The sequence below is a fragment of the Sorex fumeus genome, unplaced genomic scaffold, assembly GCF_029834395.1.
Source record: "Sorex fumeus unplaced genomic scaffold, SorFum_2.1 ptg000051l, whole genome shotgun sequence".
NCBI lineage: Eukaryota > Metazoa > Chordata > Mammalia > Eulipotyphla > Soricidae > Sorex > Sorex fumeus.
In genome coordinates, this window is record NW_026606108.1 from 3,492,273 (window position 1) to 3,517,649 (window position 25,377).

General features: G+C 44.5%; 2 non-coding genes and 15 pseudogenes across 2 annotated transcripts; all 17 read right to left on the reverse strand.

The window, feature by feature from the left end:
- Positions 1 to 924: 924 nt before the first annotated feature.
- On the reverse strand, positions 925 to 1,025 carry LOC130033165 (uncharacterized; annotated as a pseudogene).
- Positions 1,026 to 1,801: 776 nt separating this feature from the next.
- On the reverse strand, positions 1,802 to 1,902 carry LOC130033180 (uncharacterized; annotated as a pseudogene).
- A 1,608-nt stretch (positions 1,903 to 3,510) lies between these two features.
- LOC130033163 (uncharacterized) lies at positions 3,511 to 3,609 on the reverse strand (annotated as a pseudogene).
- Positions 3,610 to 4,407: 798 nt separating this feature from the next.
- Positions 4,408 to 4,508, reverse strand: LOC130033162 (uncharacterized; annotated as a pseudogene).
- A 985-nt stretch (positions 4,509 to 5,493) lies between these two features.
- LOC130033166 (uncharacterized) lies at positions 5,494 to 5,593 on the reverse strand (annotated as a pseudogene).
- A 611-nt stretch (positions 5,594 to 6,204) lies between these two features.
- Positions 6,205 to 6,305, reverse strand: LOC130033176 (uncharacterized; annotated as a pseudogene).
- A 2,341-nt stretch (positions 6,306 to 8,646) lies between these two features.
- On the reverse strand, positions 8,647 to 8,747 carry LOC130033171 (uncharacterized; annotated as a pseudogene).
- A 2,204-nt stretch (positions 8,748 to 10,951) lies between these two features.
- LOC130033183 (uncharacterized) lies at positions 10,952 to 11,054 on the reverse strand (annotated as a pseudogene).
- A 1,276-nt stretch (positions 11,055 to 12,330) lies between these two features.
- Positions 12,331 to 12,429, reverse strand: LOC130033174 (uncharacterized; annotated as a pseudogene).
- A 615-nt stretch (positions 12,430 to 13,044) lies between these two features.
- On the reverse strand, positions 13,045 to 13,145 carry LOC130033178 (uncharacterized; annotated as a pseudogene).
- A 1,900-nt stretch (positions 13,146 to 15,045) lies between these two features.
- Positions 15,046 to 15,142, reverse strand: LOC130033187 (small nucleolar RNA SNORD116). The gene has a single exon (XR_008793912.1). It is a non-coding gene; the product is annotated as a small nucleolar RNA SNORD116 (small nucleolar RNA).
- A 2,200-nt stretch (positions 15,143 to 17,342) lies between these two features.
- On the reverse strand, positions 17,343 to 17,443 carry LOC130033170 (uncharacterized; annotated as a pseudogene).
- Positions 17,444 to 18,030: 587 nt separating this feature from the next.
- On the reverse strand, positions 18,031 to 18,131 carry LOC130033164 (uncharacterized; annotated as a pseudogene).
- Positions 18,132 to 18,718: 587 nt separating this feature from the next.
- On the reverse strand, positions 18,719 to 18,819 carry LOC130033169 (uncharacterized; annotated as a pseudogene).
- Positions 18,820 to 20,003: 1,184 nt separating this feature from the next.
- On the reverse strand, positions 20,004 to 20,099 carry LOC130033185 (small nucleolar RNA SNORD116). The gene has a single exon (XR_008793911.1). It is a non-coding gene; the product is annotated as a small nucleolar RNA SNORD116 (small nucleolar RNA).
- Positions 20,100 to 20,620: 521 nt separating this feature from the next.
- LOC130033167 (uncharacterized) lies at positions 20,621 to 20,721 on the reverse strand (annotated as a pseudogene).
- Positions 20,722 to 24,467: 3,746 nt separating this feature from the next.
- On the reverse strand, positions 24,468 to 24,568 carry LOC130033175 (uncharacterized; annotated as a pseudogene).
- Positions 24,569 to 25,377: the final 809 nt, after the last annotated feature.

A 25,377-nucleotide genomic window follows, 5' to 3' on the forward strand; every position in this document is an offset into this window, starting at 1 on the left:
TCGAGCAAATCGACGATCAACGGGAGGGCCTTTACCTTTACCTTTTATTCCCTAACCAGTTAAATGTGACAAGGGATGGGGGAAAGTACATTTCCTGAAGCCAAAGAAAAACCTGGAAGTTCTGAAGTTCAAGGTGATTGTGGTGCCACCTGCCAGAAAATAGTAGGCTTGTCAAAACCAAGGCGTCAAGCTGCTCTCCAAGGACCACAAGCAGAATGACCTGTAACATTCAGCAGCCAATACAGGGGAGTGGATCTGATGTGAAAGGACATTAACTTCTCTTCAGGAAATGGGACCTCTTAGTGTCCAGCCTGAAGCAACAATCTCTAGCAGAGGACTCCAGTTAGTTCCTCGGCCAAAAGTTCTAAAATTCTCTATCAGCCTCTGAAATCAATACTATGTGGTTTCAGCCCAATGCTGCCATCAACATGAGCTGTCATATCAGTGTATTTCAAGCCCTAATTCCCAGCTCGCTGAGCCATGTCAGGATGGCAGGTAGCAGATGGTGAAGCTCAGGGATACCTCTTACAACCACGAGATAGGCTCACAGCAGTATTCGATGACACAATTACTAGGTAGAGACAACAGCCAACAGGGTAGGGCCATGGTACATGGTCAAAAATAAACACTCAGAAGGCCTCCTAATTTCAGTCTCATCTCCTCAATCCTCAGCTGCAGGGAAGCTTGATGCTTCAAGTTCACAAACGATAATCACAGCCTAGGGAAAGAAAGACTCTGCATCAAGGACAAAACACATCACTGTCCAAAAAGGACGAGTGACAACAACTCCCACCAGAGAAACGAAAGTCCTAGATCTGGATGTCACTTTGCCTATGATGAGAACACCTGAGGTGACAGCATATGCATATGACCAAGGGGGAAGTTGTCCCTCAGGTCTACTGTCCCTTTGTCAGACACTGTGCTGGACCTCAGAGACGATGAGAATGGCGGTGGTGGAGTTTCTCACTCATTTTGTTCAGATTTCCAAGGAATGCATAGAGTTAAGGGGTACTCATCATCGATCCAAGCACAGTGGAGAGTCTGCCTCAAACATAGCTGGCCTCGATCAGTAATGCATGGCCAAGAGGAAGGAGTCCTCAGGCACCCTTCAAGACAGCCAAATCACAGACAGGATAGCCTACTGAAGGCATGAACAGCTTACCTCCCAGAAGTAACTTCGGGAACAACAGCAGCATGGCCCAACTCAAACAGTATATCCTGCTGGTCTCCAGGTTGGTGATGATAAGAAGCTCTTTTTGGTGCACCATGAGCCTAGTTGGCAAACTCCACCTGAGCAATGTATAAAAAGCAGAACACGTGAGAACATGCCCAGAGAACAGATATTCAAGACTGCAACCACAGGATACCCTTGGACAGGTCTGCATTTGTCCCCAGAAACTAGTAGTAATAAACTAGGACAGTAGGCATGAGGGGCAGTACAGTAATAGGCTGGGTTTAGAGAAAAATTTCATGTCCCTCTGTGGGTGCTTGAATGAGGTATTTGTATGTGTCTGGGTAGCAAACAACATCTCCCGCAGCACCCTCTTATTCAGTTTACCCAATGCCACTCTACATTTGAAGAGCATGAGATCACAACCTCACATGCCAGAGCCCAAAAATTATAATCTAAGTGTACTCCAGGTGCCTAAGAGTCTTTGCGCTCACAGTACCTGCTGAAATCAAAGCCCTGGGCCTTAAGGCATGGGACCCCTAATGTGGAGGTCACAGGTGATGGTACATGCATATGACAAAGACGGAAGCTGTTCCTCATGTGTACCATCCCTTTGGAAGACAATGTGCTGGACCTCAGAGATGATGAGAACGGCGGTGGTAGAGGTTCTCACTCATTTTTCTCAGGTTTTCCAAGGAATGCATTGAGATTGGGGTACTTATCATTGATCCGAGCACAGTGGGGAGGCTGCCTCACAGAAGCATCTAGTCTGGACCAATAGTACATGGCTGTGGGGGATGAATCCTCAAGTACTCAAGAAGGACCAAAGGTAAAACACAGTGGATGGCCTCTTGGATGCATAAACATCTTACCTTCTCGAAGTGTCCATGGACACTATAGCATCGTCCCCAATTTTGACCTGGTTGTCTCATTGACATCTACTCAGGCAAGAACAGGAAGTTCTTCTCGGTAGATGGCAATTTCCACCTGAGCAATGTACAGGAAAATAAAATGGATGAGAATATAGTTGCAAACCAGTCATGAGAGATCACAGACATAGGATCCCAGGGCAGGCCAGGTATTTGATCTTATAAATTAGTAGCAGAGTCACATGGCAGGCATGGGAGACAGTCAACGTGTAGGCAGGGCTGTAATAAAAAGTGCATGTCACAGTGTGCACATGTGTGTGGGGCTCATGTATGTTGGGAAACCACCAGGACCTTCCCTGACTCCCTCTGGAAGTACTTCACTAGATGCTTGTTCAATGCAGAATACTACATCCTTCCACTGCAGAAGTCCAGTGTTCACCTTCAAAGTCAATTCCAGAATTCACAAGAGCCACTTTGCTCATAGCAGTTGCTGCCCTGGAAGCATGGCACACTCTATCTCCCTTAACTGAGGCCAAAGCACCAGGAATCCAGATCCCAAAACAAATTCTAGCACACAGAAAACCATAAGATGTTTCTCACAATGTAGAAGCAAACACTGGAGCCACTGTCAAGAGGATGAAGGCAGTTAGCTCTGCTCTCCAACAAAATGCTGAGATTTACACACCTTCATGTTAGTGAAAGGGCTTTCCATGGACTCTACCAGGGACACTAGGGGGTCGTGCTGGGAACTGAGTTATAGTGTTCTGAGAGTATCTCAAAGTAACAAATGGGCTGGCAGGGTGTTTTTCCTTGGCCATGTTTTTTAGGAAAATTTGCGGGATGCCATGGGAGTAAATCTGAACAGACACAGACATGGACACACAGGTACTAGTGAATTACAAGTAATGGATGAACAAAAACACTCCAAAACATTCCATTCCCAAGACTGGAGTGATAGGAGAGCAGGTAGGGTGTTTTCCTTGCATGCAACTGACCCGGACTCGATTCCCAGCAACCCTTATGGTTCCCTGAGCACTGCCAGGAGTAACTGAGCCAGGAGAAACCCCTGGGCATCACTGGGTGTGACCCAAAAGCTAAGCCACCACAGTATCTCGAGGTATCCATGTACAACAAGCTTAAGCATTAGGCAGCCAGTCCCTGGGCGTGAATCTTACAAGCAATCATCCACATATCATATATGCTAAGGACCTATCAGTTCACACCCAGAGCAGAATAAATCCTTTACCTTCTCACCTCCCCTTCACAGTTGGTAAAAAAGGGGCTAGCATGCACAGATCCAAGAGAGATGCAGTGAAGGATATTCAACCACTCCTTATGAAATAAAAGTACTGTGCCAGGTAAGGTAGGGGGTGGAGGGGAACCTAAACAGAGACCTAGGTGGAGAAGTGTGCCTTTGACTATATACAAGCTGTCCCTCATGCCTACCAATCCTGGGGCAGACCATGTGCTGGACCTCAGATACGATGAGAACAGCGGTGGTGGGAGTTCTCACTCATTTTGTTCAGGTTTTCCAAGGAATGCAGAGTTAGGGGTACTCATCATCGATCCAAGCACAATGGAGGGACTGCCTCACACAAGCAGCTGCCCTGGCCTATTAATGCATGGCTAAGAGGAAGGGCTCCAAGGCCAAAGATAAAATAAACCAGATGGCCTGTTGGATGCATAAGAAGCTTGCTTACTGGAAGGATCTTTGGTTCAATGGCACTCGGGTCCATAATGACGTGGTATCTCATCAATCTCCATTTTGGGGACAACAGGAAGTTCTTCTTAGAACATGCCAAGCCTGGCAGGCAAACTCCATCTAAACAATGTAAACAGGGGCTGGAGTGAGAGCACAGTGGATATGGCATTTGCCTTGCATGCGACCGACCTGGGTTCGATTCCCAGCATCTCATATGGTCCTCTGAGAATCATCAGGAGAAACTCCTGACTACATGAGCCAGGAATTACCCCTGTGCATCGACGGGTGTGGCCAAAAAAGCCAAAAAAAATAAATGAAAAGTATATACAAAACACAGGATGCATGAGAGAGTGCCTGGAGACCAGGCAGAAGAGATCATAGTCAAAGGATCCTCTTTTGCCTGCCTTGGCATCTGCTTTCACAAACCAGTAGTCATAAATTGGAAAGCAGGCATGGGACACAGTGCAAGACTAGGAATGACTGGGGAAAAGACTGACCTTGTTAGGATTATGACACTTGACTCCCACATGGACAACATAGTCAGGGGCCTGGGAAGGCCAAAGACCTTCAAATCCCTCGAACAAAGGTCCTGGGTGGAGCTACATGCCTTTGACCAAATAAAATATGCCTTTCCAGTCTACCATTCGTGAGGCTCACCACGTGCTGGACCTCAGATACGATGAGAACGGCGGTGGTAGGAGTTCTCACTCATTTTGTTCAGGTTTTCCAAGGAATGCATAGAGTTAAGGGTAATCATCATCGATCCAAGCACAGTGGAGAAGCTGCCTCACACTTGACTTTGACAAGTAGCACATGGCTATGTGGAATGTGCCATTCAAGCCGGGTGGAAGTATTTGAAAGGATATAACAATTTGACCAAATGGACTCCTTACCTTCTGGAATTATCCAAAGGCGTATAGCACCCAGATAGAATTCAAACTTGGCATCACATAAGACATTGTTCTGGTGATGAAAGGAAGCTCTTCTTGGTGAATGACAAGCCAGGTAGGCAAATTCCACCTGAGCAGTGTAGTAAAAAATGGAACACATGAGAAGGTGTCCAGGGACAAATCATGCTACTATTCACCATTGTGCCTGAACAAGAAATATACCCTGTCCTTCTAACACACATCAGATTCCAAAAACCCTCATTAGAACTGGGACAAAGCAACACCTTTGTTCCAAGCCTACAATCTGTAGTCACACCTGACTTCTGGACCCTATCCTCAGCTTCAATAAACATCACCAACTAGCAGCAAGTACGTCTTTGTATATCTCTAAAGAGTCCATGCCCTAAGTTGGCCCACTCTGGACCAGGTTAGAAGGCTACAGTTGCAACTGTATACCAGCTGGCCACACACTGTATTATATATACCACACCTTCAGCTACCACTGCAAAACAAGTAGACAAACTCCAACAGACAACTAGGTGGAGCTTTGGTTACTCACTTCTAAATATAATCACTTCTCAACAGCCCCCCGCCCACCCTTGCATGGAAGGATGTCACTTGGATAGCAGGGATGAGTAAAATCCTACAGGAATACATAGTCTTGTTCTACAGGAGTAGAATGCCACAGAACACTATGCCTTCCCAGTCAATGAGAATCAAATGACTCTACACCTAGCACTGAAATCAATGCATGAGTCAATGCATAGACCTCTCTGAGCAAAAGCCCTTAGGAAGTTGTGTGTGTATAACCAAAGGAAAACTATCGGTCATTTTGACAGTTCCTTGGGCAGACCACGTGCTGGACCTCAGATACGATGAGAACGGCGGTGGTGGAGGTTCTCACTCATTTTGTTCAGATTTCCAAGGAATGCATAGAGTTAGAGGTACTCATCATTGATCCGAGCACAGTGGCAAGGCTACCTCATAGAATTGGCTGCCCTGGACCAGTAGCAAATGGCCTTGGGGAACAGGTCCTCAAAGCAGCCTTTAAGACAGGCTGAAGTAAAACAAACTGGCTGGCATCTTGGACATGGAAAAAGCTTACCTTCTGGAACTGTGTGTGCACAGTACAGGCTCAATTTAAATAGGCTTTCTCGGCAGCTTTCATTCTGAAGACCACAGTAAGCTCTTCTTGGCGCAGGGCAAGCCTGGCAGGCAAACTCTCCCTGAGCAGTGTACACAAAATATCAAAATGCATGAGAAAGTGTCCAAGGAATAGACATGAGAAATAACTTACACAGGATCCCCCACTTGCAAGGCCTGCATTTCCTCTCACAAACTGCAAGCAATAAATTCTGACAGTGGGCATGGGGGACAGAAATTGAATAGTCACATATTTGGCAAGGAGTATTGTCCTGGGTGAGTGAAGATCCTTGATTCTTCCACAGAAAATACAACCTTGGGCCCCAGAAGGGCAACTGTGCCCAAAGCAGAGATATGGGTCATGGTGAGCAACTGTAAACAAGGGGAAACTGTTCATAGATTCTACCATCCCCAATTAGACCACGTGCTGGACCTCAGATACGATGAAAATGGCAGTGGTGGAAGTTCTCACTCATTTTGTTCAGGTTTTCCAAGGAATGCATAGAGGAAGGGTTACTCATCATTGATCGAGCACAGTGGCAAGGCTAACTCACAGAAACAGTTACCCTGGGCAAGGTGTGCATGGCCTTGGGGAATGGGTATCAAAGGCTCTCACAAGCACCCTTATAACCAAGCTTACCCTCTGAAAGTGGCCATGGGCACTAGAACACTCTGGCCAATTTAATCTGTGTATTTCGTCAGTCTCCGGGGACCACAGGACGTTCTTCCTTACACACAGCATGGATGGCAGGCAAACTCCACCTAAGTAGTGTAAACAAAACACAGAACGCATGAGCGATTAAAGCCACAGGATCTCCATAGGCAAGCCTGGCATTTATCATTATAAATCTTCAGCCATATAAACTCAGGTGGCAGGCATGGGGGACAATTTTGAACTAGGCATGATTGTAGCAAGGAGTTCATGAGCCTGTGTGTGAGGATTTTTGTGGGAATCAGGTGTGTCTGGACATCTATCAGCACCTTTGCTGTCATAATCGCTGTCCAGTTTACCCACTGTCACTATGCTTCACATTCTAGTCAACTGCAGACTCCCATGGTAGGAGCCCAAATTTCACCTTCTATATTGATTCCAAGGTGCCAAGGAACCACTGCGCTCACTACAGCTCTGCCTTGGAAGCAGAGCACACTCTCTCATTAACTAAACTACAAGAATCAGGTACCTAAAAACCCATACAAAGAACAGTATTCAGATAGCAATGAAATTCTGTTCCTTATAAATAAGAACTTGCTGGAGCTGCAGGCCGCTAGAGTCTGGAGGCCAGTCAGCTATCTTATACTGAAAACTCTGGAATTCATGCATCCTCTCTCCATAGAAGTCTCCTGGTTTGCGCTGGGGTCAGAAGGAGATCTTATTTCTCATGGACTCACAGAAAGTGTTCTGGGAGACCGAGGCCACATTTTTTCCTGGGCAAGTCAGTTTTGACAAATGTGAACCCAAGTATTATGGGAGAAAAGAGTTGGGATGAATGAACAGAAACATCTGTACATTTTCTATTCTCAAGCCAGAAAAAAAGAACCCTAATGTGTCAGGAGAATCTCAACACCTCATTCAAAATGATGGGGAGAATGGAAAGCAGAACCAAAGCATGACAGCAAGAGGCCAAATATCTAAATTTATTCCGTGACCTACAGTGTCTGTATGATACCAGCAAGAGGTCTGTAGGACAGAGCACACTTTGGGGAATCTACCTGATGCTACTATCAGACAATGAGAAGAAATTGCAAAAACACCAATGCCAATTCTACACAGGGATATGCTATCACTCCAAACAATGCTGCTGCCGACATGGCCATGTGGTAGCATGTATCCAACCCCTGGCAGGGGGGACCTACATTCCCAAACACCCAGGTAAACCTATAAGGAAATTCACTTTTGGTCCATGAAACAACCTATGAGGGCAGGAGTACTGAAACAAATGGTGTGGCCTACAGATCTAGTCAATGTTGTCCATGCACACCATGTTGAAGGACCTAGAGAAATCAGCAGTCTCTGTGTATGCTACTGACCTGAGGTCATCCATTTCTATTATACATAGGGACCTTGTAGAATCACAACTGAAAGGAGCCCTACACCCTGATTCTCTAATCCACACACTTCTCCTGAGAGTCCTTTTCAGTGGTGTGATCAAAGAGACTTTCTATGCCCCAAGCTCATCTTTTGCAAGCATATTTGACCTTCCTGGGATTTGCACTCTGCTTCTCAACATAAGCTCCAGCAGCACAAGTGAATATCAGTTTTCTTTTATCCGTGATTACAGCTGTGTCACCCACTGGGTTAGCAATCCATATTGGGTTTTGGTTTCATCATTTGGCCTTGTTGCCAGCTGCCTAGATCTGTAGGCCACACAATTTGTTTCAGTACTCCTGCCCTCATAGCTTGCTTCATGGACCAAAAGTGAATTTCCTTATAGGTTTACCTGGGTGTTTGCGAATGCATGACCAAAGCAGATGGCATCATGGACGCATAACAGCTTACCTTCTGATGTATCCACAAGGAACACAAAACCCTGATCTAATGTGACCAAATGACAAATGACTTTGAAATCTAGTGAATTAACTTCAATCCACAGCCTTCATGTACTGCAGCAAGTCAAATTCTGCCTGAAAACTAGAGAATGGGCAAATAATAAGAAGAGCCCAGAAAAAGAATTGATCTCATCTTTCTTCTCAGTCAAGGATGCCACATGACCATTGAGGCTGCACAACTCTTAGACAGAAAGAGTAACGTATACTTAACAAGTTTGACAGAAAAGTTCTGAACCTTGTAAGGCTGGATGGATACCTTCAATGTTAAGGTGACAGGAGAGGTGGGTGACCACGGAAAAGCTGTGCTGGGGCAGACCATGTGCTGGACCTCAGATACGATGAGAACAGCGGTGGTAGACGTTCTCACTCATTTTGTTCAGGTTTTCCAAGGAATGCATAGAATTAGAGGTACTCATCATCGATCCAAGCACTGCCTCACAGAGGCAGATGGTCTGGGTCAGTTGTGCCAGGCCAAGAGGAAGAAGTACACAATCACCCTTTAAGATAGGGTGAAGCACGACCAAAGCAGATGGCATGATGGACGCAGCTTACCTCCTGATGTATCCACAAGCAACACAGCACCCTGATCAAATGTGACCCGGCTATCAAGTCATCTTCCTCTCTGGTGAGAAAAGGAAGTGTTTCTGGGCAAATAGCAAGCCTGGCAGGGAAACTCCACCTGGGCAGTGTACACATGAAAAGGAGCACACATATTAGGCAAGAGAGATCATAGTCAAGGGATACTCTTGGGAGAATCTAACAGTTACCTTCACAAAGAAATAGCCATAAAGAGAAAGGTGGAAATGGGGAACAGCATTGCATAATGAGGGACTGCGAGGAAAAGGGAAAGTCCCTGTACATGTGCATAAATGTGGGGCTTGTGCATATCTAGGAGGCCAACAACAACTTCCCTTTACCCTCTACTGTCCTACGTAGACTCCAGGGGAAAAAGGCACAACACACTACTGCCAAACATTCTACTACATAGACTTAATGGTACCAAGGAGTCACTCAGTTCAAAGCCACTGCTATCTGCCAATAGGTCACAGTATCTCCCTTAACCTGAATTCTAAACACCAGGATCTCAGAAATGAAACACATTCATACAGATAACCATGAGCTTCTTATGTTGAAGCAATGGCGGATTACTAGTGGGCACACATGGGCATGGAGGCTTTTAGCTCTGCTCTCCCACAAGTGCAGGGATCCGCACACCTTCTCCCTAAGGGTCTGCATGGCCTCAGTCAAAGGTCAATGTGATTGTTACATCCCAAGAGTAACAGTACACTAAAGTATCAATACAATGGTGCAGACCACACCTGACCCTGCAACCTTGTATCTTAAAAGTGCAGGGGATGCCGTGGGAGCAAACTTGAATGGACATATGTATGACAAAGAAAGGCACTATAGGAGCACCTTTCTGGAATAATGAACCAAAACCTTGCATACCACATCATCACCAGGCCATAATCAACATCACCAGGCCATCAATACATGGGAGACTAGGAGAGACAATAGGTCCCAGTAATGTACTTCAAGATCCTACACTGTGGGGAGGAGAATGGAAGAACATAGACAGGGGTGTCAGGCCAAGCCCTCAAGTGATACTGAGTTCTAATTCTTCTGAGTGACATCAGGAGGGAGTTCTTCTGGGCCAGTTGTCACTTAGAAAGTGTCCCAGAAGTTCATGTCAAAAATATCAAAACACCAATGTCAACAGGTCTGCTACACAGGAATATGTCACCCGTCCTATTGGGGCGTGTCTATTTAATACATGCAAGCACTCTTGCACAATGGTGGTAGCACATCAGGAACCAGCAAGAGGGCAAGGTGCAAAGGGGGCTGAGGATCCCTAACAGTCCAGCTACCAGCTCTTCCTTAGGCCATTGAACAACATAAGAGAGCCACAGGACTGAAGCATGTTCTTTGGTGCCAACAGACCCAAGTGGCTGGCCACGTACATATCCTGTGCATATATTCCTCTCCATGAACCCCATGTGGAATATGGTCCTTATGTCTGATCCTGACGGGTGGTCATCCACCTCAACTGCTCTTGGGGATCTTAGAGACTCAAACCCAAAAGCAGGCACACTCCCTGACCCACTAACCCACAGAGTCCTACAAGGAGTCACAATGAGTACTGGGACTAAAGGCACACCATGATCAGACTCAGCTTTTGCAATCACATCTGATTATTACCTTAGCTGCCAGAAGCACAACTGTGTCAGTATCGTCTACTTCCATGTACTAGCTGACCCAACCCACAGCAAGAGGACAAGCAGCAGCTAGTATTGCATAGTTCCACCAACTATAAAGTGCCATATAAGACAACCAGTTAGCAACCACTTGACAGCCACCAACAATCACAGGGCTGAATGCAACCACTGACATCTAATTCTAGTCACTTATCCTCAATACTTAGGTCTTTGGGAAGCCACCAGCTTCCTGGAAACTACAGGGTCTGCAAATGCTAAGAACACCACAAATCAAAGGATATCTGGTGTCTCTTGATAAAATCAAATTCCTAGACACTGAAAGGCAAGGTTTTTTCAAAATGAAGGCCAAGATAAAGGTGTGTAAAGATGACCAAGAGGAAGCTTTACCTCACGCCAGGGTCGGATCAAGGGCTAAGACTCAGATTCAATGAGAGAAATTAGCAGCAGTGAGAGTTCTCATTCATTTTGTTCAGGTTTTCCAAGGAATGCATAGCTAAGGAAATTCATCATCGATAAAACACAATGGGGAGGCAGGGGGACTGTGTAATTTTAATGCAGCCCATGATTTCAGAGGTCACAGTGGCAGACTGACAGCCTTAAGGGAGGAATCCTCAAACACTTTAAAGCAGAACAAAGTATTGCCAAAGTAGATAGTACCAGATCATAAGGGAAAGCTTACCTTATATCAAAAGTTCTTTCACACCATCTGTCCCACAGTTGACCTGGTTCTCCAGTCCAATTCAGCTCCAGTGATAGCAGGAAGTTCTGCTTGATGCACAGCAAACCTTGCTGGCGAAAAAACCTGAGCCATATACACAAAATGTGGAATGCATAAGAAGTTGTCTGGGAATGAGAAATAAGAGATCACTGTCACAGGATCTCCTAAGGCAGTCCTGTCATTTGAACTCATAAACCAGTAGGTGTAAAGTCAGATGGCAAACATGGGGACAACACACAATTAGAAGGGATGGTGTGAAAGAGTGTGTATCCTTGTGCATGTGCATGTATAAGGGGATTCAAGTTGGTAATCAGCAATTTTCAGGACTCATTCTGAACCACTTTAACCACTAAAGCAATTCTTTAGCACTGAATAAACACAACATAAATTTTTCAGTAATTTCTAGGGTGCCTGGAGCTGAGTGCTTTTGACACAGGATCCCCAAACAACCCCTCAATGACACTCAAATCAAAGTAACTTCCTAACAACCCTCATCCTCAAGAAAGTCAAAATGTACATGGACAACAAAAGGTTAGCAATAGCTAAACTAAATTCAACTGAAAGACAAACATGCTCTTCACCTCCTAGGCCTAGAACACCAAATTTCCAGACAATGAGAATGTCTTGATTCAACAAAGTTACGGACACTCAACCCCACCCCATGAAACCAAAGCATTAGAAAGCCCAGAATTCCTGAAGGGAAGTCCCAAGGTAAGGGTGCATGTATGTGTATAGGGGAAACCCTTTCTTTTCTTCTTCTAATGGACAATTTTCAGTTTCATTCATACAATGATCGAACAGCCATCCCTCCATCAGGGTACATTTTCCATCACCAATGTCCCCACTATGCATCCCATGTACCCATGCCCCTATGGAAGACAATTATTCTCTCTACTTATGGGTATAATGGTTTGCAATACAGATAATAAGATGCCATTATGTTTGGTTTATCCACTTTCAGCACACATCTCCCATTTCATGCTATCCCTCCAAGCATTATTAACTTGGCAATTTCTTCTCTATCCAAGAAGAATCTCTTCTCATTGCTATCATCTCTAGTATAGACCATGTGCTGGACCTCAGACATGATGATAACGGCGGTGGTGTGAGTTCTCACTCATTTTGTTCAGGTTTTCCAAGGAATGAAGAATTAGGGGTACTCATCACTGATCCGAGCACAGTGTGGAGGCTGCCTCACACAAACAGCTGGCTTGGGCCAGGACTACATGGTCTTGAGAAACTGTTCCTCGAGCACCATTCAAGAGATGCCAAAGATAAACAACAGTAAAGAGATACATGGATATATAAACAGCTTACCCTCCAGAAGTGTCTATGGCAGAAGAGCACGTGGTATCTTGTCCATCTCCACTCAATGGAAAACAGGAAGCTCTTCTTGACCCATGACAAGTATAGCAAACTCTACCTAAGCAGTGTACAGATAAAGCAGGTTGTTTGAAGGTGTGTTCATGGTTCAGGCACAAGAGATCAGACACAGGATCCTTCTAGCAGGCCTCACATCTGTCCTAAAAACAATTGCCATAAATTCAGACATAGGCATGGCCGACAGCTAATGTGCAAGAACTACATGTTGCTGTGTGGATGATGACACTTGACTCCTCCTAAGAAAACATAGTCCTGGGCTTTTGAAGGCCAAATGACTCGATTGAAGGTTCTGGAGTGTGCTGCATGCATACCAAGAAAAAGCTGTTCTTTATGCCTACGTTCTGTGTGGAACACCAAGTAAAATATGTCTCCTATGCCTACCATATGTGATGAACACCACGTGCTGGACCTCAGATATGACGAGAACGGTGGTGGTTTGAGTTCTCACTCATTTTGTTCAGGTTTTACAAGGAATGCATAGAGATAGGAGTACTCATCATCTATCCGAGCACAGTGGGGATTCTCTCTGACATAAGGATCTGGCTTGGACAGTAGCACATGAGCTAGGTGAATGAATCCTCAAGGACATTTCAGTAAAGTCCTAAGCAATACCAAAGGGGATTGGATCATGGATGCAGGGGCAGGTTACCTTCTAGAATTGGCCATGGTCATTCAGGATGCTGTGCTAGCACTGGAATGAAGCTCTTCATGATGAAATCTTGTGACTGGCTGGCAAACTGCACCTGAGCAGTGTACAAAAACAGCAGAATGCATGAGAAGATGCCTGGATAGTAGGTATTCAACACTGCAAACACAATATATACCTTTCAGAAGACCTGGTGGTTGCCCTTTACAAATCAGTAGCCACAAGGTAGGATGGTAGACATGGGGTGCTACAAAATGAGTAGGTGGAACTGTAAAGAAAATGTCAGGTTGCTGTGTAGGTACATGACAGTGGGGCTCAAGTATGTCCAAGCAACAATCAATACCATCCCCAACATCCTTTCTGTCAAGTTTACCTAATTCCCCAACTTTTGGATGGTACTAGAGAAATGCCACACACTCCAGTGCCCAACATTCATTTTCTAAGTGGACTCCAGAAAGCCAAGGTGTGACTGTTCTCTTAGCTGCTGCTGCATTGAGATATAGCACACTCTAGCTCCATTCACCTGAGGCTGAAGCACCAACAAGGACCTCAGAAAGGGAAACACATACTATAACTCAGGAATATACTTGAACATCCTATACACTAGGGAAATGTGAACATTAGTATGAAGCCCAATCAACAAGTGATTCTATGCATTAGACTATTTGAATGGCATAAAGAGGGAGTTCTGGTCCAGGGTCACTTTGTAAGACTGTCCCAATTCTAATGACAGATCAGGTCAAGAAATCATAAAACATCTATGTGAAAAACTCCTCTGCTCAGATATATGTCACCTCTGCCCTTGTGGGTGCTTACACATAAAGTACATGAGCAAACCCAGGCACTGTGGTGGCAACTAATCAGGGCCAACTGAGAGTGAGGTGCTATATGGAGAATGAGATTCTGTAATAACCAACCACCCGGAAGGGAAATCACTTTCTAGTAATTTTCAAAACCTAAGAGGCCCAAAGGAGTCAAGCAAGTACTGTGGTGCCTATGCACCTGAGTAGCTAACTGGATATTAAGCCCATGCATTCTTCTTCATGCACATTATGTAGAATGTGGCTCCTATGTCTGGTCCTGACAAGTGGTCATCCACCTCAAGAGCACTTGGAAACCTTTCAAAATCCCACCCAAAATGAGCTACACTCCATAACCCTCTCAACCCTATAGTCCTAAAGGGAGTCCCAAAGAGAGCTGGGAATAAAGGCATACCACATCCAATCTGGACTATGAAATGACATCTGTCCCTCATGGTTACTGTACTTTGTCTCTTGTCTATATTGGTAGTCAGCAGCACATGTGCATGTAAGAGTTCTTCTACCTCCTGTTCACCTACTACAGAGACACATATTACCCTCCATATCAGAATTACCAGACATGTGCCAACAGACATAGTGCTGAACTAAGACAACTGCAACCTAATCTTGATATTTGTTGAATACCAAGCAACACCTGACCTCTAAATAAAATCACTCCTCCTCAATGTCCAGTCTTTGGGAAGCCACATGCTGCATGAATACTAGATGGTTCGCACATGTTAAGCACAACCCTGGAAATTATCACTGTCATCATATCTAGACAAACAGAATAGGATGCCACATGCACCGCAAATGTGCTTATGACTAAGAAAAAGTAAGGATTTTTGACAAACGCTCTATGAAAACAATAGTGCTAGATGCTGCAATAACAGGTTCCAGAGAAGCGGGGGCCAAGGTGATGGCACGTGCATCTGACCTTTCTGGGTTAGACTATATACTGGACCTTAGAAATAATGAGAATGGTGGTGGTGGAGGTTCTCACTCATTTTGTTCTGGTTTTCCAAGGAATGCATAGAGTTAGGGTACTAATCAAGCACATTGGGGAGCCTGCTTTACAAAAGCAGCTGTCCTTGGTCAGTAGCACATGAACAAAAAGGAGGGATCCACAAGCAGCCTCCCAGACAGGCCTCCAAGACTACTGGATCACATCTTGAATGCAGGGACAGTTTAACTTCCATAAGTGTTCACGTATAGTGCAGTATCCAGACCTAACATCAGGTAGATATGATGTATGGTAACAAAAGGAAGCTATTCTTGATGAATGTTGATCGTGGCCAGCAAACTCCACCTGAACAGTGTACCAAAAAGCAGAAGACATGACAAAGTGCCCAGAGAACAGGTATATGAGATTGAAAGCACAGGTCTGGCATTTGCCCTCAAAAAACAGTACCCATAAGGTAGGATGATAGACATGGGGGTAAGCACAGGAGAATTCAGAACTGTAATAAAAATTTCATGCCCCCTGGTGGGTGTATGAATGTGGGGCTCGTGGGGGGCATCAAACAAGGTCTTACTTAGAATCTTGTATGTCCAATGAAGTGAATGCCACCCAATATTTGGATGGCAGGACATGGAGGCTTCACAATACAGTGCCCAATATTAATCTCTTAAGTAAACACCAGGTGGCAATGAGTCATTGTTCTCTCAGGTACTGACCTAACATATGGCACACTCATCCTTTCCTTACTTGAGCCCAAAGCAAAAGAAGAAACTCAGAAACACATTAGTACACAGAAATATACATGAGCTACTTCTCCTGATGTAGAAGAACTAGCTATCAGGCAACCATAGGCATACAGACTGGAATCTCTGCAATCCAGCAGAGCTGGGATCCACACACCTGTACCCAAAGGGTCTTCGTGGACTTAGGGGTCAAGGGGGGATGCAAGTGACAATACAACCAAGAACAAATGCAACTAGCCTTTAATACAGGTAACCCTGGCAACCACCTTTCAGGAAAAATAAAGGGCTTCTGTGGATACAATCCTAACCGCACATATGCATGAAAAAGGGCAATATGGAATCATGTTTCAGGAGTAATGTACCAAAATCCTACATGCCACCTCCACCACTAGGCCATTATAAACACCAGGGTACATGAGATTCTGAGAGACTCTAAGTCCAAAGAAGGCACTTTAACATTCTACACACTGGGAATGGGAAATGGAGTAACACTTCAACTGAATTCGTGCTCTACACTCTTGCATGGATTTAGGCGGGAGTTATACTGGGCCAGGGGTTATTTTGCCAGGTCCAGAAATCATGAAAAATTATCAAAAACAATGGCCTCTTTCACACAGGGAACAAGGCAATTCTGTCCTTATGCAGAATTACCTCGATAATTTGGTACCCAGTCTCTTAGAAAATGACTAGTGGCCCTACACCTCTATTGTACACGGGGGACTCACAGAATCACACAAGAAAGCAACACTCCATGACCTTCCTACACACATCCTCATCCAGGAACTGTTGTGAGTGCTGGAAATAAAGGCACACACCATGTCCAACTTGGTCTTTCCAATAACAGTGGACTTTCCTGGCTCCTCAACTCTGCTTCTTGTTGAAATCAGTTGCCACAAGCGGAACATATGCCTATCATTGTGCTTCTACCACTTGGTACCAGCTGACCCACCCAATGACAGGGTCACAGGCAGTAGTTAATGCTGACTAGGGTCTCAACATGGGCTCTGAGAAACATTATTCCACACTTCTAAGTAACAACATCAACCGTTCAGGTCATAACCACCTGATAGGAGGCACCACTGAAACACACAAGAAAGAAATACTTTGTGTGTTGCTACCTTATGATTGCAACTGAGAATCTTCTCTGAGAATTGTAATTTTTTGTTTATTGCAACTGATATGTTGCTACCTCCTGAAAACCAAGCAACATATGGCATCCAAATCCAATCACGTGTCCTCAATGCTTCAGTCTTTGGGAAAACAAATGCTGCCTGGACACTAGCGCTTTGTCAAATAATAAGCAAATTCCAGAATAAGAAAAGCTATCATCCTCCTTGGACTAGAATGACACATCTGGACTACATGTACTAACTGAACTAAGTCAACAAATTCCTAAGGGGATGTAGAAAATGATAATCAATATCTAATTGGGAAACCAAAGTCTTTGATGCTACAAGGTAAAACACATTCTAAACGAAGTACCAGATGCTATTACATATAACCAATAGAAAGCTTTGCCTCACACCTAAAGTTGAATTGGCAGACCATGTGCTGGACCTCAGATATGACGATAATGGCGGTGGTGTGAGTTCTCACTCATTTTGTTCAGTTTTTCCAAGGAATGCATAGAGTTAGAAGTACTCATCATCGATCCAAGCACAGTGGAGAAGCTGCCTCACATTAGCAGCTAGCCAGCCAAGTAGTGCATGGCTTTAAGGTACAGCTTCTCAGGGACCAGTCAAGAGAGGCCAAAGAAAAACCACACCAATTGCTTCTTGGATGAATAATCAACTTACCCTCCTGAAATATCTGTTGCACCTTCACATGGGTATCCCAGTATCCACGCAGAAGACAATGAAATTTCTTCCTGGCACATGGGGAGTCAAGGCAGGCAAACTCCACCTGAGCAGTGAACAGAAAAAGCAGGACATGTGACTGCCAAGAATCTAGGCACAAGAGATCACAGACACAGGATGCCGTGAGCAAGTATGGCATCTGATTCCACAAACCAATACCCCAAAATTTGAGTGACAGACATGGGAAACAAAGCATGAATAGGCATGACTATGGCAAGAACTGCACTTCCTTGTGTTAGTGATGATAATTGACTACTCCAGAGAAAACATAGTACGACACCCTGGTAGGCCAAGTGCCTCCAAAAAAGTTCTGAATGGTGTAGTATTACTTTAACCAATGAAAATATCCCTTAATGACTTCTATCTGTGTGGAACACCATGTGCTGGACCTCAGATACGATGAGAACGGCGGTGGTAGGAGTTCTCACTCATTTTGTTCAGGTTTTCCAAGGAATGCATAGAGTTAGAAGTACTCATCATCGATCCAAGCACAGTGGAGAAGCTGCCTCACATTAGCAGCTAGCCAGCCGAGTAGTGCATGGCTTTAAGGTACAGCTTCTCAAGGACCAGTCAAGAGAGGCCAAAGAAAAACCACACCAATTGCTTCTTGGATGAATAATCAACTTACCCTCCTGAAATATCTGTTGCACCTTCACATGGGTATCCCAGTATCCACGCAGAAGACAATGAAATTTCTTCCTGGCACATGGGGAGTCAAGGCAGGCAAACTCCACCTGAGCAGTGAACAGAAAAAGCAGGACATGTGACTGCCAAGAATCTAGGCACAAGAGATCACAGACACAGGATGCCGTGAGCAAGTATGGCATCTGATTCCACAAACCAATACCCCAAAATTTGAGTGACAGACATGGGAAACAAAGCATGAATAGGCATGACTATGGCAAGAACTGCACTTCCTTGTGTTAGTGATGATAATTGACTACTCCAGAGAAAACATAGTACCACACCCTGGTAGGCCAAGTGCCTCCAAAAAAGTTCTGAATGGTGTAGTATTACTTTAACCAATGAAAATATCCCTTAATGACTTCTATCTGTGTGGAACACCATGTGCTGGACCTCAGATACGATGAGAACGGCGGCGGTAGGAGTTCTCACTCATTTTGTTCAGGTTTTCCAAGGAATGCATAGAGTTAGGGGTATTCATCATTGATCCGAGCACAGTGGGGAGGCCAGTCTCACAAAAGCATCTGCTGTGGACTGTAGGACACGGTCATGGGGAATGGACCCTTTAAGACAGACAAAAATATTTCCAAAGTACATAGCATATTGAACACACGGAGCACTTACCTTCTATAATTATCCACTGGAAATATACCATGCCCCACAGACTGTATTTTGGCCTTGGAATCCCATCAGTGTCTGCTCTAGTTGGTGATGAAAGGAAGCTCTTCTTGGTGCATGGCAAGCCAGGCATATAAACTCCACCTGCGTAATACAAACAAAATGGTAAACACGTAAGAAAATGCCTAAGGACCATTCTTTGCACCACTCAGCATTGTGTTTAAAAGAAGACATACACCCTACCCCTTGAACCCGCAACCAATCCAAAGAACCCTCCTCTCAACTGTTTCAGAGTAGCACCCATGACACAAACCTAAAATTTGTAATCATACCAGACATCTTAACACTGTCCTCAGCTTCCATCCACATCAGCCACCAGATGCAAGTGTGTGTGGAGGTGTTGGCCCACTCTACATTAGGTTAACAGAGTGTAGTTGCTGCTGTCAACATATTCTGCATGTCAGAAATTCAGACATGAATTCAGAGAGTCTTCCACTAGGCCTCTAGGTTAAAACCAGTAGGCAAACTCCACCAGCCAACGGATGAAGTAGCGGTCAATGAAGTCTAAATTTAGTCACTTCTCAATGTTCCCCTACCCTTGGTAAGACAGATGCTGCTCTAATTACATGTTCTGCATGTCAGCAATTCAGTCACCAGAGAGTCTCCCACTAGGCATCCAGGTTAAAACCAGTAGGCAAACTCAAATAGCCAATGGTGGAGTAGTGGTCAATGAAGTCAAAATCTAGTCACTTCTCAATGTTCCTCTACCATTGGTAAGACAGATGCTGCTTTTACTAAGGGATGATGTACATTTGACAATAATACATCACAGCTTTCTTAGTAGAATGCCACAAGACCAGTATTCCAATCCAGTCTAGGAGAATCAAATGATGCTAAACCTAACCCTAAAATCAATGAGTCTTAAAAGGCAAAGAGCTGCTCATGCAGGTGCACCAGTGAGGTAGTGTGTGTGTGTGTATGAGAGAGAGAGACAGAGAGAGAGAGAAAGGGAATTCTGTCTCTCATGCTGACAGTTCTTTGGGCAGACCATGTGCTAGATCTCAGAAACGATGAGAACGACAGTGGTAGGAGTTCTCACTCATTCTGTTCAGGTTTTCCCAGGAATGAATTTTCCAAGGAATGCATGGTTTTGAAGAACAGGCGCTCAAAGGAACAGAAGAGGCCAAGCATAAACCACAGGAGACTTCCTATGTGATGCATAAACTGCTTACCCTCTGGAAGTGTCTGAGGCATATGAGGGCCCTGGTGAATCTTTAGTTGGGTATCCCATCAGTCTCCACTGAGAAGACAACAGGAAGCTCTCCGTGCATATTTAAAGTGTGGCAGGCAAACTCTACCTGAGTAGTGTTCAGAAAAATCAGAAAACATGAGTGAATGCCCAGGGTCCAAGCAAAAGAGATCAAATCTATAGGATCCCCCTGAGCTATTGTGGCATCTAACCTCACAAACTGAGAGTCAAAAATTTGTATGGCAGGCATGACTAGGCAAGATTCTGTCAAGGACTGCATGCCTCTTTCTGTTTATTAATATTTTAATGCTCCACAGAAAACAGTCACAGGTCCTGAATGCCATGTGCTTCTGAAAAGGGACCTGGACAGTGCTACAAGACATTGGTCAAGTAAAATATGTCTCCTATGCCTACCATAAGTGCTGGACCTCAGATACGACGAGAATGGCGGTGGTATGAGTTCTCACTCATTTTGTTCAGGTTTTCCAAGGAATGCGTAGAGTTAGGGGTATTCATCATCGATCCAAGCACACTGAGGATAATGACTCTCACAAACAGTGCCCCGAACCACTAATATATGGCCTAAGGGGAGAGGTCTTCAAAAAGGTTCAACACTAGCAGAAAAAAGAGCAAACCATATGACATCTAGGACATAACGTACAACTTACCCTTCCGAAGTGTGAGGAAAAGGGCACCATGGCCAAAATTGACCTGGAGAAACTGTGACTCTTTGCTCTAGAAAAAACTGGCCAATTTTCAAGGAGCACAGAGAGTATGGCAGACAAATTTCACCTGAGCATTGAAGACAAAAAATGAAACACATTAGAATGTGCCCATGGAGTAGTCGTAAGATTTCAAAGCACAAGATATCCTGGATCAACCTGTTATTTACACTCACATATCAGTAGCTATAGGTGAGATGATAGGCATGAGGGACATCACTGTATTCGGCAGTACTTAGGGAAGGACTGGATATCCACATGTGGTTACATAAGGGAGGGGTTTTCTTGTGTCTGCCAAAACATAATCACCTTGTGTGGTATGATCTGGGTTGAGTTTATTTACCGCCACCTTTCTTATGCATTGCATAAGCCCATCTTGCATTTCTCAGCTAGTCAAAGGGAGTCAAGGAGTTAGACTGCTCATAGACACTGCTGCAATCAGAGTAGGACACACTCCGTCTCCCTTTATCTGGATTCCAAGCACAGGACATAAGATAAAGTAAATTATGACACAGGAATTCCCATGGTTCACTGATCTGATGAAGTGGCCAGCAGCAACAAGCACCATAAAGCATGGAAACAGTCAGCTCACTGTAATTCACAATGATAAGTTCCAAGTCCTTTCAGTTAGAGGATCTCCATGGCATAGCAACATGGTGGGGGTACATTGATTAACACTGAGTATCATTATTCTAAACAGCCCAATAGGAAAGCTCAGGGAACACTTGTACTTGTCGATATGCTTCATTAAAATATAACAAATGCCAAGTGAGAAAACCTACACATGCATAGAAATAAAACGCACACACATAGACACAAAAGGCACAAGAAGTGCACCTATCAAGAAAGAAGGAAAAAACCGCTTGGCACAGTATTTCCACAAAGAAAATCATCCATATCAGGAAACAAGAGCCATCAGGTCTCAGTAAGTACCTCAATAAACTACATGCTGGGGAGATTAAAGGAACCAACTGACGATCACTAGGAAACTCACTGTAAAACAAAATCTCTGTGTCTCCCTATATGTCCATGCAGCTCATATAGGGAGACCCTGGATAAAGGTGCAAGTGTGAAGTACTGTCCCTCAGGACTATCATCTGTCAGGCACACCACATGTTTGACCTCAGAAATGATGAGAATGAAGGTGGTGTGAGTTCTCACTCATTTAGTTCAGGTTTTCCAAGGAAAAATCACAGTGCATGAGAACGTGCCCAAAACCAGGCAAGAAAGATTTTAACTACAACATAACATTAGCCATTACAGAAGAATGGTCATAGAGTAGGATGGAAGGCGTAGGAGACTGTACACAAGTTGACAGGATTGTGGAAAATAAGTACATATTCCTCTGTGGGTGTACATGTGGTGTGTGTGTGTGTGTGTGTGTGGCGGGGGGGGCTAACAATCAACAACTTTTCCCATGCCTTTATTCAATACACCCACTGCCATTCTGGTTCCACATTGCAACAGCCTCCCACTGGAACAGCCAAATGTTCATATTCAAAGTCAATTCCAGCATGCCAAAGAAACTCTTGGCTCATAGTCACTACTATTCTATAGAAGTGCACAGTCTCTCCCTTGACCCAAGAACAAGTACTGAGACCTCAGACACAAATTCCAGGACACAGAAAAGAATGAACTGCTACCGGAACCATAGAAGCAGTGGTCAGCACTACTGGGAAACAAATTAGCAAGGATGTGCTCAGCTCAACTCTCCTGCACAGTGCTGACATGTCTACTCAGACCGTCTCTGCAGACTGAGTTGGGAATAACGTGGCCTAGCCAGCCAATGAGTAACAGTGTTGTTAGGGACCAATGGGGCTGTCCCAGGGCATGATTTTCTTTGATACCCCAGTTTCACAGTAAGTTCTGGGGATGTCACAGAATCATGCATGCATGGAAAGAAATTAGTCCAAACAATACTGAAATATGCAGCAGGGAAGCGCCTTTCTAGGATGAGCAAAAACTTTCCATAACAACTCTATCCTGAGGAAGTCATAAAGTCAGAACATATAAAACTCTCTAGGAGCTGTAAGTCCCAGAAATGGACTTCAACATCCTACACATATATGAGGCACATGAAAACAAGAGCATGAAAATGAGTCCTCGACTTTTAACTTTTTCTGTGGCCTCAATACTCCACATGGAAATGAAGAGAGATCCCCTAATGACAAAAAAAATTCCACAACTATAATGGAAGCTCAGGTCCAAAAACTGGAAGATACTATTGAAAACCACTCTCTTGCACAGGGAAATGCCACTTCTGCACATCTAGTGATGGGTCTTCAGGAACTCAGGCATGATATAGATAAATGACTGAGGGCCTGGCACTCCAGGGCAGAACCCACTTTTCAGTGTGATAGAACAATCGGTAGACCTGAAGTCCAAGAATCTTCCACTGCTCCCTATGAACAAAAGCCAACCACTCAGCAAGAACCACCTCATTCATCTAGAAGCTACACATGTGGAGTGACATTGAGCATTTGATCCCCTGTCGTTGACATGCAACTGAATGGTGGTGTCCACCTATATTACACATGGAGACTTCTAGGGATAACCCTTATAAGAAGCCATAACCCTTACATTCTAACCAACAATCTGCTACATAGAGCCACTATCAGTACTGGGACCAAAAGGACAACACATATCCAAAGACTGGCGTCCACAATCACATCTGATGATCCTGGGCTGTTCCCTGTTAGTAATATGTCATATACCATCAGCATGTGGATTTCTCAGTATCCTTCTACCACCTGAGACACAGTGACGCACCCCACTTCAGGATGGAAAGGTTCTGTGAAAATGCTCTGTGCCTTATTCTTGCTGCCAAATGAGTATGACAACAGCTCTCAATGTCCAAAACCCAGAATGTCATGAAGATGGCCGAATTGCAGCCACCGAAAACTAGTCATTTTTTAAATTTTATTGAATCACCGTGAGACAGTTATAAGCTTTCATGTTTGGGTTATAATCACACAATGATCAAACACCCATCCCTCCACCAGTACACATTTTCCATCACCAATCTCCCCAGAACACCCTCTCTTCCCCACCCTCCCCCTGTCTCCATGGCAGACAATATTCCCCATACTTTCTCTCTACTTTTGGGCATTATGGTTTGCAATACAGACATTGAGAGATCATGATGTTTGGCCCATTATTTACTTTCGGAACACATCTCCCATTCCAACTTATTCCCTAAATCTTAGTCTTAATATCTTCTACAAACCAAGAAATGTTTGACATCCAAATCCAATTCTCATCTCCTCGAACCCTGGCAGATAGAAAGCTAGAGCTCCTGGTCACTAGGTGGCTTACAAATGCTAATCACTCTCCAACAGAAGAATCATCCTCATCATGGTTCGCTGACAACGCATACAACAAGCTAACCACACAAGTCCAAGAGGGACACTTTGAAGTTACAAAGAGATACATGACATCTGCCTGGTAGATGATAATCACCATGATGAGAAAGACTGGAATGATGATCTGTGCATGTGATGAAAAGGAAGTGGACCCTTATGCCTACTGCCCCTTGAGTGACCATTTGCTAGACCTCAGATATGATGATAACAGCGGTGGTGTAGGTTCTCACTCATTTTGTTCAGGTTTTCCAAGGAATGCATAAAATTAGGGGGACTAATCATCGATCCAAGCACAGTGGGGAGGCTGCCTTACAGAAGAAGTTATTCTGCACCAGTAGTACATGGCCAAGTAGAAGGGGTCCCGAAGCACCCATCAAGATCGGCAAAAGAAAGCAGATGGCATCTTATGCACAGGAACAACTTACCTGCCAAGTATGTCTGGAGGAACAGATACAACCCAGGCACACCTTGACTTAGGTATCACTTTAGCTGCTTCTACAATGCGAACTTCTTTGTCGCACATGTGAGCCTGGCAGGCAAACTCCATCTGGACCATGTACACAAAAATAAGAATGTGTGAGAAGATCCCCACTGAAGAGGCTTAAGAAGTCACAGTCACAAGACTCCCCACGGGAGGCAGACCTGACATTTAGCATGAGGAATCACTAGCCAAAAAGGTGATGTTTACAAAGGGGACAGCATGATTAAGCAGGACAGTGTGCATATTTATTTCTGTGACGACGCAAGTCTCTGGGGACAGATGTACTTAGGCAGTCACTAGCACATTCCATTCAGGCATAACCAGCTGCTTACCCATGGGTGCACTGAGGAGATGATATCCTTCTACTGCAGGAGCCCCAGATTCATCTGCTAAGTGGATTTCAGTACCAGGGAGGCACTCCGATCACAGCTTCTGATACCCTAAAGCAGGGAACACTCTGTCCTTTCCCCTGAGAGCTAAGCACTGGTCCCACAGAACACATTACAGCTCCCAGGTATCCAAGAGCTAAGGAAGGAGATGCAGAAACTAGAAGCACTGCACAACCACAAGAATAAAGGCTTTCGACTCTATTCTCTCTCACATTGCTGGAATCCAT